At 39.6% G+C, this 12,082-nt stretch overlaps 1 pseudogene; it reads right to left on the reverse strand.

The window, feature by feature from the left end:
- Nucleotides 1-12,082, reverse strand: part of LOC122925882 — a 2,558,103-nt pseudogene that overhangs the window by 254,479 nt on the left and 2,291,542 nt on the right.

Below are 12,082 nucleotides of genomic sequence, written 5' to 3' on the forward strand. Positions count from 1 at the left end.
TGGCCCAGCCAGAGTCCAGACTTGAATCCAATTAAGAATCTGTGGAGGGAGCTAAAAATCAGGGTGATGGCAAGAAGACCATCCAACCTGAAAGATTTGGAGCTCATTGCTAAAGATGAATGGGCAAAAATACCTGAATGGGCAAAAGCAGGAAGCGTTTGATTGCTGTAATAGCCAATAAAGGATTTTGTATTGATTATTTAGAAGGGTATGAATAATTTTGGACTAGACACTTTTTGCTCAAATGTAAATAAAAGCTGAGAATTTTTTTCCCCACAATAATGCCTCTCATCGTCTTATTATCTTTTGGGAGACACCTAAGTCATTTCCCGTCAAAAAATTACTTGCTGGTTGAATAAAAGTAACTTTAAGTCAAAATTTGCCAGGGGTATGAATAATTATGGGCAGCACTGTATATATATATTTATTTATAACCACCATATGATATTTATGATGTTTTGAGTGCAGTAGTTCCGCAGGCGTCCCGAAGTCCACAGCATCATTGTAATCTTTGATGCTCTGTGCTCCTGTGTGCACAATTAATGCCGCTCCGGGACATATGGCCCGCTCATGGACCGTATGTCTTGGAGGGCATACGGTTGTGTGCAAGGGCCCTTACTGCTACACAGTTGTCACTACTAATACTACTAACGCAGCAGAGCTACATACACATGTACTTGTTGCCATGTATGTTCCATGCTGTGCTGCTATTGCTAGGGCTATTATTGCTGCTGCTATTACCCCTACTGCTCAAAAAAAGGGGAGAATCTTTCCAGGCTTGTTCAACTTCAGAAAAAGCCACTGTTTCATCTAATAAATAACATTTGTTTGTATATGAATATGGGCATTCTGTCCCTGTTACCACATACTTTTTGGACGCTGGTGCAGAACAAGCTACTTTTTCTTCGGACATTAACATGTGTGTTCAGATTTTTAGATCAGCGCTGCCAATATCCTGAACCAGAAATCCAAAGCAGCTGGGAAGACCAAGTTCATCCTCTCCACACGAGCAAACAGACAATCAATGCAAGCTGGCCACGTTGCCTCTCTCTCTCCTGGTTTCCTCCTCCTGTAATCCCTCTCAGAGACAAACCAGACAAGATCCAAGATAGTGAAGTACTGCGTCTGCAATACTAGGTTCAGCCAAGGATATTTATTATACTTACAGGATATTATATAAAACACACATGTGATAAAACCAGATGTCCTAGCAAGTCCGACTCTAGTGTTGTAGTATTTGACTATCTTGGATCTTCTGTGGTTTGTCTCTGAGAGGGATTACAGGAGGAGGAAACCAGGAGAAAGAGAGACAACTCCGCCAGCTTGCAATGATTGTCTATATCAGGGGTGAGCAACCTCCGGCACTCCAGATGTTAGGAAACTACATCTCCCATTGTGCACACTTGCTTGTCTTTTCTCTAAACTCCCACACAAGTGAAAAGAGCATGCTGGGAGTTGTAGTTTCACAACAGCTGGAGTGCCGAAGGTTGCTGATCCCTGGTCTATATGCTCGTATGGAGAGGAGGAACTTGGTCTTTCCAGCTGCTTTGGATTTCTGGTTTGGGATATCTGCAGTGCGGATCTAAATATCTGAACTTGTTTGTGGTGAAGGTGGCCTACTTCTATAGATCCTGCAGCATCAGAAAAAAAGTGGGCTCTGGACAATAAGTTTTTTTTTTTTATTAACATGTGTGTAACTATAAACATGGACATTTTGGGACACTTTTTTTCCTTAGTTTTTTCCCCCTGTAGCAACCAGTGTGTTTAAAAAACATTCCTCTCAATAAGGGACACTTTTTAGCAGTGTAGTTTTAAACATGCTATTTTTTTATACTGTAAAACATGCCTATACCCATAGCTATATATTTTAATGTCAAACTGACATTATTTGTTATTACATTCAGCAGCATTACCTGTTTTCCTAGCAGATTTTTTTTTTTCCTGCAAGCGAATTTGGTTTTCAAAACCCCATTCATATATATTTTAAATTGTTTATTCACACAGTGCCATGAAGTCAAGTCTTTTGCCTTGATTTTCACAAAATCATAGTAAAAAATGCATTTTGACTGCTTGATGTGAATACAGTTTTTTTTTGTTGTGTTTACAGCTAAATCTCAGCAAAATGCTAAAGTTTCTGGGCAGATAGTGTGACCCAGTGATAGAGATTTCATTTTAAGAAAAGCAAGATGGAATAGGTACAGCCAACATTTCCACTGTAGTTTGATTAGGATTAGGAATAGAAATAAGTATAAGATCACATAATTTTTATACAAAGCTATATATTTCAGTACTGGACTAGTGTCCCCATCTGGCTAGTACTGCTCCAAAATATATACATAGCTGCACATAAATTAATTAAGAATACCTAAGGCTGCTTTCCCACAGTCAATATTTGATCAGTGAATTCCATCAGTGATTCTGAGCCAAAACCAGACGTCATTCAAAACCACAGAACAAATGCAAATTTTTCCATTATACCTTATCTTTGCAGAGCCTTCACTCATGATTTTGCCTCACAATCACTGATGAAAATCAGTGACCAAACACTGACTGTGTGAAAGCTGCCTAAAGGCAGCAAAATACATTGAATGGCTGTCAGCCAAACGAATGTCTGTATCGAATGGGGAAAGAGGAGAAAGCCACTGCAAGACAGTTCATTTTGCTGATCTTTCTCTTCTCCAATATTATCTTTGGGGGACAATTGGGAGCTCCCCACACATAAGACTTTTGGACGGTTGGGTTGTCTAACAATACACTTAAGTCTTCTACTATACCTACCGCTACCAGTGGCACCGCTGGCAATACCCTGTTATTTTTGCTTTTCTCCTTTCCTATGATAGTTTGTGCAAGGATATGCAGCAGCTGTTCCTTTATATATATATTTTTTTTATTATTTTCATAGGACTGGCCCTGGCATTTGTACAACACTATAAGGTGGGCAAGGTCCAATTTGTCACCTACATTTAGTTCCAACTCTTTCTCCTGTCCAGATTAGAATGATATAATGTTGATCCTAGTACCAAATTCTAGTAAAGCTTTGATATCCTTGCTGCTACTAGTGTACAATAGTACTGTAAATAAAGCTACCATAGCTGAGAATCCACATGGAAGAGGAATAAAAGCCTCATGTGGCTCCCAAGTCATCAGTTGGAAAGTGCTGCTATAAACTATGGACAGTTAGGGTGCTTAGAAAGATGCGGCTTTTGTCCTACGGAGCCCCTGAGTGATGGAAATGTAATTGAAAGGGATGTCCAAGTTTCAACGTTTGCCCCATGCCAGTAAATGCTTCAAAATAAAAAATAATCCTATATGAACCTGTTTCTCCACCATTCTTCTGAGCTTTGGTCCTGCTCCCAGTGTTTGGATACAAGTCTGCAGTGGTGAAGTAAAGATATATGTCACGTAACCACTGCAGCCAATGTACAGCCTCACTGGTATATAGTAGTGTTGATCACGAATATTCGAATTGCGAATTTTAATCGCGAATATCGGCACTTCGAGAATTTGCGAATATTTCAAATATCGCAAAATATATTCGTAATTGCAAATATTCGATTTTTGTGAAATTACCAGTTTATGCGAATTTTATGCGAATTTTCGCAATCAAGAAAATAATGCCTGGAGATCATGAATTCGCGAATTCTCGAATATATGGCGAATATTCGCCCAAATATTCGTGAAATATCGCGAATTCGAATATTGCCCCTGCCGCTCATCACTAGTATATAGTACAATAATGGTGAGGCCAGTAATGGTACTTCCATGCCACTACTGCAGCCTTGTATATAAATGCCAGGAGGAGGACTGGAGCTGTGCAACGGGGGGGGGGGGGGGAAATTGAGCATAGTATTATTTTTTACTCTATTATGTTTATTGGCATGGGTCAGATTTTGAAATACTGTAACTCAGATAACCCCTTAGATTTAACAGTACATAAAATTCATCTTTGAACATTGTTATGGAGGTCTAGGAAAGGTTGTAACAGCAGATAGTAGTTCTGCAGTACTGTGCCTTGGGAACTGAGGTTTAAATCCAACCAGGGACAATATCTGGAGTTTGCATGATCTTCTTGTGCTTGTGTGAGTTGTGTTTGAAGTTCAAAACTATTAACTTCAATGGGATGAGCTGCCAAACCAGACACAGCCTATTGATAAACCAGACACAGTCCATGGAGCTGTTCTAGATAACTCGTCCTGATCATCAGCTTATATGGCTCAGTTCAGGAGAGCCATGACAATAATATTTGTCTTTATGCTATAAGGGTTGTGATTTTGAGAACCTAAATTTGTTAGCATTGTTTATATGTAGACCACATTTCAAACAGCTGATGGAGGCCCTGAAACGTACATAAAGCTGGATGGTGCTTCCTTCCTGTGTTGGCAAATGGATAATTTAAAGCAAATATTAGATTTAAAATTGGGATTATTGTAATTCTGGTATTGTCCAGCATGAGGGCAACTGTATTTGAAGCACTTGTCCAACAACTTTATTCTGTCTCTTACTATTACGCATTTATTAAAATTAAAAGTATATAAGGATTTCACTTTAATTGATTTTCCTCTTTTTCTCAAATACTATAAAATAAAAAGATAGTCATATGGAACTTGATTTACACTTAACGGTTTTCATCAAAATGTAATTTATGTGAGCCATCTAACTGTTTCCAGACCTCTTCTTCTGCATGGCTCTCCACATAGAATTTATGAAAATTCTGTTAAACGTGGAAATATTTTTACATAACTTTAGAGCTATAACATATGCTGTTTGCCATATGTCAGCAATGTTTCATTTCTTGCATTTTTTTTCCCCTAGTTTCAGATTGTACTGTACCACTAATAATATTATGTTTTGAAGCAATTAAAATGGATTTCAAGTTTGCTTTGTGTATTCTTGCACATTATTTACTGCATTTGACTTTTTTTGCAAAGTCTCTCATGAATATCAATGCGTATAAGTAATTTTTTTTCTTTGTCATGGGGCATAAATATGTTCTATGGAGGTAACTACACAATGTCATTTGGTTTAAAGTGGCACAACAAGGGTTTTTACACTTTTTTCTGACATGGTCGACTAGGATGGAGGGTTTCACTGGAGAGGAAGTGAGACCAAGACGTGCCATTTTGTGCCAAAATTGCATCAAAATTCTGGTTCAAGAATCTGTCTCAAACTAAACCAACCAATATTTCATATAGATTCACAAAAAAAGTCTCTAGTCCTGCATCAGATTTATTATCCAGCCTGAGCCACTGTGATAAATCTGATGCCATCTTCAGGATTGGTAAATCTCAGCCACTAAGCTATCTTAGGCTACTTTCACATCTACATTTTACTTTTGAGATCTGTCAGAGGATCTCAAAACCACACAAAAATGCATCCATTTGAATAATACAACCGTCTGCATCCGTTCAGAATGGATCCGGTTGTATTATATCAAAAATTAACATCCCAGTTCCAGCATCAAATACCATTTTCAGTTAATGGCGCCAGATCAGTTTTTTTCATGTCCAAAAAAAAACTGATCCAGCACCATTGACTTAAATGTTTTTTGATGCCGGATACAGCATGTTCAGTTTATCATGAAACACAAAAACAATGCTTGCAGCGTTCTTGTGTTTGGCATCAGAACACAACAAAACAGAATGCATTCTGGCGCACTGTGTTCTGGTTTGTTCAGTTTTGTCCCCATTAAATTTGAAGTGTTTTCCCCGGGTTTTGAGATCCTCTGACGGATCTCAAAACCGTAAAGAAGAAGGAAGATGTGAAAGTAGCCTTAGCAATATATGCATATGTATAAAAATAAATAAAAAGGAAAAATTTAGCATTGAAAAAAATGTGTTATCGAATCTGCAAAACACAGATATCAGCCGCGTTCATTCCACATGCCCCACCCTATGTTAAAAATGCTTGTTCTCTTCTGCAAAAAAGACAAGAATAGGCCATGTTGTACTGTATCTTGTTTGCAGGTCAGTGGAAAAGTCTACAGATGCGGACAGCAGAAGGTGTGCTGTTCACATTTTATGCGGCCCATTGAAGTGAATTGATCCACATCCAATCTCTAAAAAATGCGGATCATATGCAGACCAAAAACACAGTTGTGTGCATGAGGCCTTAGGCTGTGTTTTTGTGTGCATTATGGATATTCTTTATAACAAATACCATGACAGATCTGTTGTACAGATGCAAATGGTATTTGTTGAACTCCAACGACTTGCAATCGGATGCCATGGTTCTCTCCACCATTTTGAAGGCAGGAATAGCACTGCATGCAGAATTGAGTTTCTAGTGCAGGGACAATATCTACCACAGAGTATATAAGCAAATCTTGTTATGCTATGTTTGGTGAAAGTGCTGCATCAGTTATGTTTTTATTTCACATGCTGCACATGAGGGAAATTGCTCAAGAATCCAACCCATTTTTCAAAGCGTTGTAAAAGCCGATCCACCTTTTTTACATGCTGATGTTGCAGTTTGGAGTATCATTGGCTCCAGATGGTGACAGCCTCAAACAACACAAAGTGGTAAGGGAGGTATAGAAAGGTGCTGCCCAGGGGATTATGGAACCCATCAACCCCTGTCTCCAGATGCTAAAAAATGCTAAATAACTCTTCTGCTTTTCAATGCAGGACAACTCTTGTGCAGTTTTGTATAGTACATCAGTGTCTGAACCGCAATGGTTAATGTCCAATTTAAATGTACTGTTCTATAAAAGTGTACCTTAAGCAAGTGTTAAATGAAAGGAGTAAATGTTTTTAGAAGATTTTGAGAGACATTGCAAGAACCATACAATTTTGTCACATATGATCTATGAAATACCAAACACACTGGCTTTTGCCACAGAGGATGGAAGAATCTGGTGGTTGTTTCTTCTATAACAGAGCATTTCGGTAATTTAAGTTATCACCTGTCCACTGTTTTTGTGATCGGTGGGGATCCCAGGAGTAGGAGCCTCACTTTTCAATTAGTATTACCCTTTCCTATTGATAAGGAATAACTGGAAACTTCCCAAATACCCATTTAAGCCCTTTCCATGACCCTTTAGCCAAGCCCCAACTACTTCATTTTTAAACAAGCAGTTCCTCTGGTGAGATGGTCCTGCGGAGGTTCATACCACCAAATAGCAATGAGGACCAACTTGGACTAGGCTGTCTATCTCCAAGACCATAATAGCAGCTGCAAGGGCTGTATCTATGTTACATCTACCACAATCTTCTCAGTATTCATTGGAGAAAATACCTGGTTCTTGCTCCTGCAAGATACAGAAGATTCTTCCTTTCTTCTAAGTCTGTTTTTTCTTCTGCAGCAAGTATGGTTAAACGCTGATCCTCTAGACCCACTGGAGTAATCATGAAATTGATCATTGTCACCTACAGTATAAATGAAAGTGAATTAAGATAATAGTTATTTAAAGTAACACATTTGATGAAGATCTACCCAATATTAATTTAATCTAAAACATAATCAGTCAGTGTGCTCTGTAGTTTAGTACATTTCAACAAATGTAAGGCATATAATCATAGAATAACACCAGCACATTCAGCATATTGAAGAACATTTCCCTTTCCTGAAATTTGCTTTATGACTTGAAATTTGCTTTACAATTCTGTCAGATTCATCTTGGTAACGGACTGAAAACTCTTAACATTGTCAGTGAGCTGTTACTAATAGCACAAAATTTTGTAGTCTGTTGCTAAGGAGCATCTGACAGAACTGTAAAGGTCATTCAGCAAATCTTAGAAAAAGGAAAGTTTTCCTTGTAATTTATATTGCACAATACAGTTGCAGGGTGAAACTACAGTGCCTACAATCTCCAGGTGGAGGTACAACAATATTCCATATTTATATGTTCAGCAAAAGATTGCCAGGGACATCAAACCACAGGATGCTAAGCACCATCAGAGGTATTGAATTATTGAATACCAAGTACTAACCAAAAACCACTGGCTTAACGACTTTCTGAAACTAAACTACTGTATGCAAAAAACCATGTAGGACAATAAATCCCTGAATGTCATAAGATATCGGAGACAATAAAGCAATGGACACAGGGAACCCACAGAAGACCAACCACACAAAAATGTAACTGTCGAAAACTAATACATCAAAGAACATACTCACTCAAAATGGCCACATACTAGAAAATCAAAAGTCACATTGTTCACTTAGAGATATATTGTCCTATTTCTGTACAGTTGCGGTGGCAGAAACATGTGACATTTTGTAATTGTGTTTTAGTAGCAAAAAGTCATTAGAGTGAAGTTCTCAAAAATAAGATTCGGCTGCTTCGCCCAATTTCACAAAGAAATTCGCTTTGTGACGAAGCGCATTTCTTTGCGAGCAGCGTACGCAATGACAGGGAACAGCAACTGTGCCTCTCCCCATCATTGAACCCCTCAGATGTAGCTTTCTTTGCTAATTGTGACATCTGAGCTGACCATTGAGGGCTCTCAAAGGTTAATCTGTTAAATATGTATTTTTTTAAATATTAATCAAATGCATTTGATGGTGAATAGTCCACTGCAGCCACCTTGATTGAAGATCCATTGCAAAATGGATGCGCAGTGTGTGGTAACATCATACATCCCCATGCATGAGATTTCACGCGGGATCTTCAATCAAGATGGCTGCGGCCGACTCTGAATTTTTTATTTTTTTTACCATCATTTTTAGAAAAAATGTAATCGTTACCGTGAAGCACAAGGAAATTTGACTTCGGGGCGAATCGAATGTTCCCTGAAATTTGGATTGAAGTCCACTTTGTGAACTTCAATTCGCTCACACTAAAAGTCATACTTCAGACTTTGCTGCTTTGTTCTTTTTTCAGGTTTTGTCTGTATATTATGAAAGTTAGAATGACCTTTAAATTGTACATTGTCTTCTTTGTAGCATGACTAAATACAACTCATTTGAGTTTACTGTTCCTAAATATTTATCTTGTGCCTCATTATACATTAATTTCCTAACTCGTTGCTACAGGGGTGTAACTACCACTGTAGAAGCCATAGCAGCTGCTATGGGACTCACAATGCCACAATGTTGGGGGGAGGAGGGGGGGGGGGGGTGTCGCAGGCCTGGCATACAATCAGTCAAAAGAGTGGAGGATACACAACATTACTTACACTGTATACTGTACAATGCACCCTCCTCACTTCTCTGTTTCCTAAGCTGCCTGGAAGTGCCGGGTCAGAGAGGAAGGGGAGGACTCACAGCACTGCACTCTGCACAACTGAAAGAGCAAGTCAGGACCCAGAAGCTGTCTGCATTGTCTTGTCTGTGCTATGTCTCCTATTATACCTGATACATGCGGCTGGTTCTTAGCTGTCTTCTTATTTATTTATATTATTTATTTCTCATGAAAATAGACGGTAAGTGTTGTAATAGTGTCGGCAGGGGATTTAACAGATGAGTAATGGTTACTTTTGTATCACATTTCCAATAGTTATGCTATGTTTTAACAATAATTTTACAGACTTAGGGCTCATACACACATCGGTGTGCATTTTAGCACATAATATTCTCAGATAAGGTCCCATTTAAAAGTTAGCATTTTTTTTTACTTTTATCGCAAATGAAACCTTCTGTAACTATTTTTTAATAGCATGAATTAACAGCTTTTCCCCTATGCACAGTAAGGCCCCTTGCAGACGAGCATGTGTGGATTATGTCCGGATGCGTTTCGAATGCATTAAGTGAAAAATGTGCAATTTCACAAACAAAGTAATTCAGTTTTGTCTGCGATCGCGTTCAGTTGTTCAGTTTTGCACTCGCGTGATAAAAAAACTGAAGGTAAACAAACAACATCTCTTAGCTACCATCCATGAAAAATCTATAGGGCCAACGTTGCGTGAAACTAGAGATGAGCGTAATTTAAAAAAAATTGATTTGTCAGCTTTGCCAAAGTTTGACAAAAAATTTCATTTTTTATGAATTCATTTGTCACAAATGGCTATAAATCAGGTATACCCAGGCCAATTTGCCTATAAGTAACAGTGGCCTGTAATACTGATGCATACTACAGCTAACAGAATGGATTAGCTATGAATATTGGTGCACTGCACACTTACTGTACGTACACGGTAATGACTTGTAATATTGACGGCACAGTAACGCTACAGCTAACAGAATGGATTAGCTATGACCTTTGGTGCACTACACAGTTATGTATACAGCAATAGTGTTGAGCGCGAATATTCGAATAGCAAATATTAATAGCAAATATCAGCACTTCGAGAATTTGCGAATATTTTGAATATAGTGATATACAGCAAATTCGTATTTTCGAATATTCTAGATTTTCTTTCATCTGAACCCATGATCCCTCCCTGCTTCTTGCTTGTGGGCCAATGAGAAGGCTGCAATGTCTTTGTCTGAGCTTAGCAACATCCCTAGCATCCAATAGGAAGGTTGCCTTCCTCTTACTATATAGGAAACTCCCCAGCAGCCATTTTCTGCAGTTTTTTAAAGTTCTGAGAGAGACAGCAGTGTCATTGCTGTGCTCTGTGCTTTCCACTCATTACATTAGATAGATAGTTATTTAGCTTATATTTGTGGCCGGATGGGCCATCTACAACAAGCAGTAGAGTTATGCCATAACTGCTGTGGTAGGGCAGCCAAAAGGGGGCCACCCTAATGAGAAGTGACTGTAAGAAGGTGTGGGTGGGTGGGTGAAATCAGCTGAATCAGCGTCAGCCTGGGCCCACAAGTGCCTGTAAAAAGCCTAGTAATCAGCCAGCCTGGCCCACAGGTGCGTATAATTAGCCTTGTAATCAGCCTCCCCTCCCGATTTGCTCCTATGTTGACTAACATATGACCCTATAACGAGTAGGTCTGAATCATGAGAGCTGCAGACTGAAACAAACAATGGTGAATCTGTTAGAAGGCCTAGATGAACTCCAACCATCTGCCAAGGGCCCTGATCGGGCACCAACTGTTCCTGGTGGCAACATACTTACCTCTACTTATTCCCCAGGCCACACTTTTCTATTAAGGGCCCAAAAGTTAGAACATGGCATCTTCCGTCTTACTGTAGTAGTAAATTAAGTGAAATGTGTAAACTCACCAGGCCTGGGGAACCATACACAGGAATACATGGCTAATTCAATTAACGAGCTAATGTTGCCTGTAATAAGAACAGAACGTAGACATAATACCTGCAGTTGTGACAGAAAATAAGCTTAAGGTCGTGACAAACTATGTATGCTGCGCCTGTAGTCGTGATAGGACTTGTTGTGTCTGAAGACATGACAGACTTCGTAAACTGCGCCTTATTACTGTACCTCCTACTGGAAGACGGCCGATACCCAGGACTTGGGCCGGATGCCAACACCCTCGGCCCAAGTTTGTAGATGAAGTAAGCATGCCTGGGAGAAGATGATGTCCGCAAAGGAAGGCTTGGGATGACTGCTTATAAAGAAAACAATGAAAACCCAACAACCTAGAAAATAAAAGTCAGGGAAAACAATAACGTGAGTGAGACTCTAATGGCACAAGCCACGCGTGCGAGCCACCACAAGTATTGTATTGTGAGCCACAGATGACCGAGCCATGCGAGCGGGTCCGAAGGCAGAACAAGACATGGAACTTACTTGTTGTGGGACCAGGCAGCCGGCCTCGAATGGCGGAGTTATGTGTGTAAAATTTAAATGGGGAAGCCATGCGTGAGAGACTAATGGCGGAGCCATACGTGAAAGACTAATGGCGGAGCCATGTGTAACACTAAAAGGGAGAAGCCATGCGTGAGAGAATAATGGCGGATTCATGTGTGTAACACTAACAGGGGAGAAGCCGTGCGTGAGAGACTAATGGCGGAGTCATATGTGCAACACTAAAACGGAGAAGCCATACGTGAGAGACTAATGGCGGAGTCATATGTGCAACACTAAAACGGAGAAGCCATGCATGAGAGACTAATGGCTGAGTCATATGTGCAACACTGAAACGGAGAAGCCATGCATGAGAGACTAATGGCGGAGTCATATGTATAAGACTAAAACAGAGAAGCCATGCGTGAGAGACTAATGGCGGAGTCATAGTGTAAGACTAAACCAGAGAAGCCATGCGTGAGAGACTCTAATGGCTAAGCCAT

Source organism: Bufo gargarizans, chromosome 2 (genome assembly GCF_014858855.1).
Source record: "Bufo gargarizans isolate SCDJY-AF-19 chromosome 2, ASM1485885v1, whole genome shotgun sequence".
NCBI lineage: Eukaryota > Metazoa > Chordata > Amphibia > Anura > Bufonidae > Bufo > Bufo gargarizans.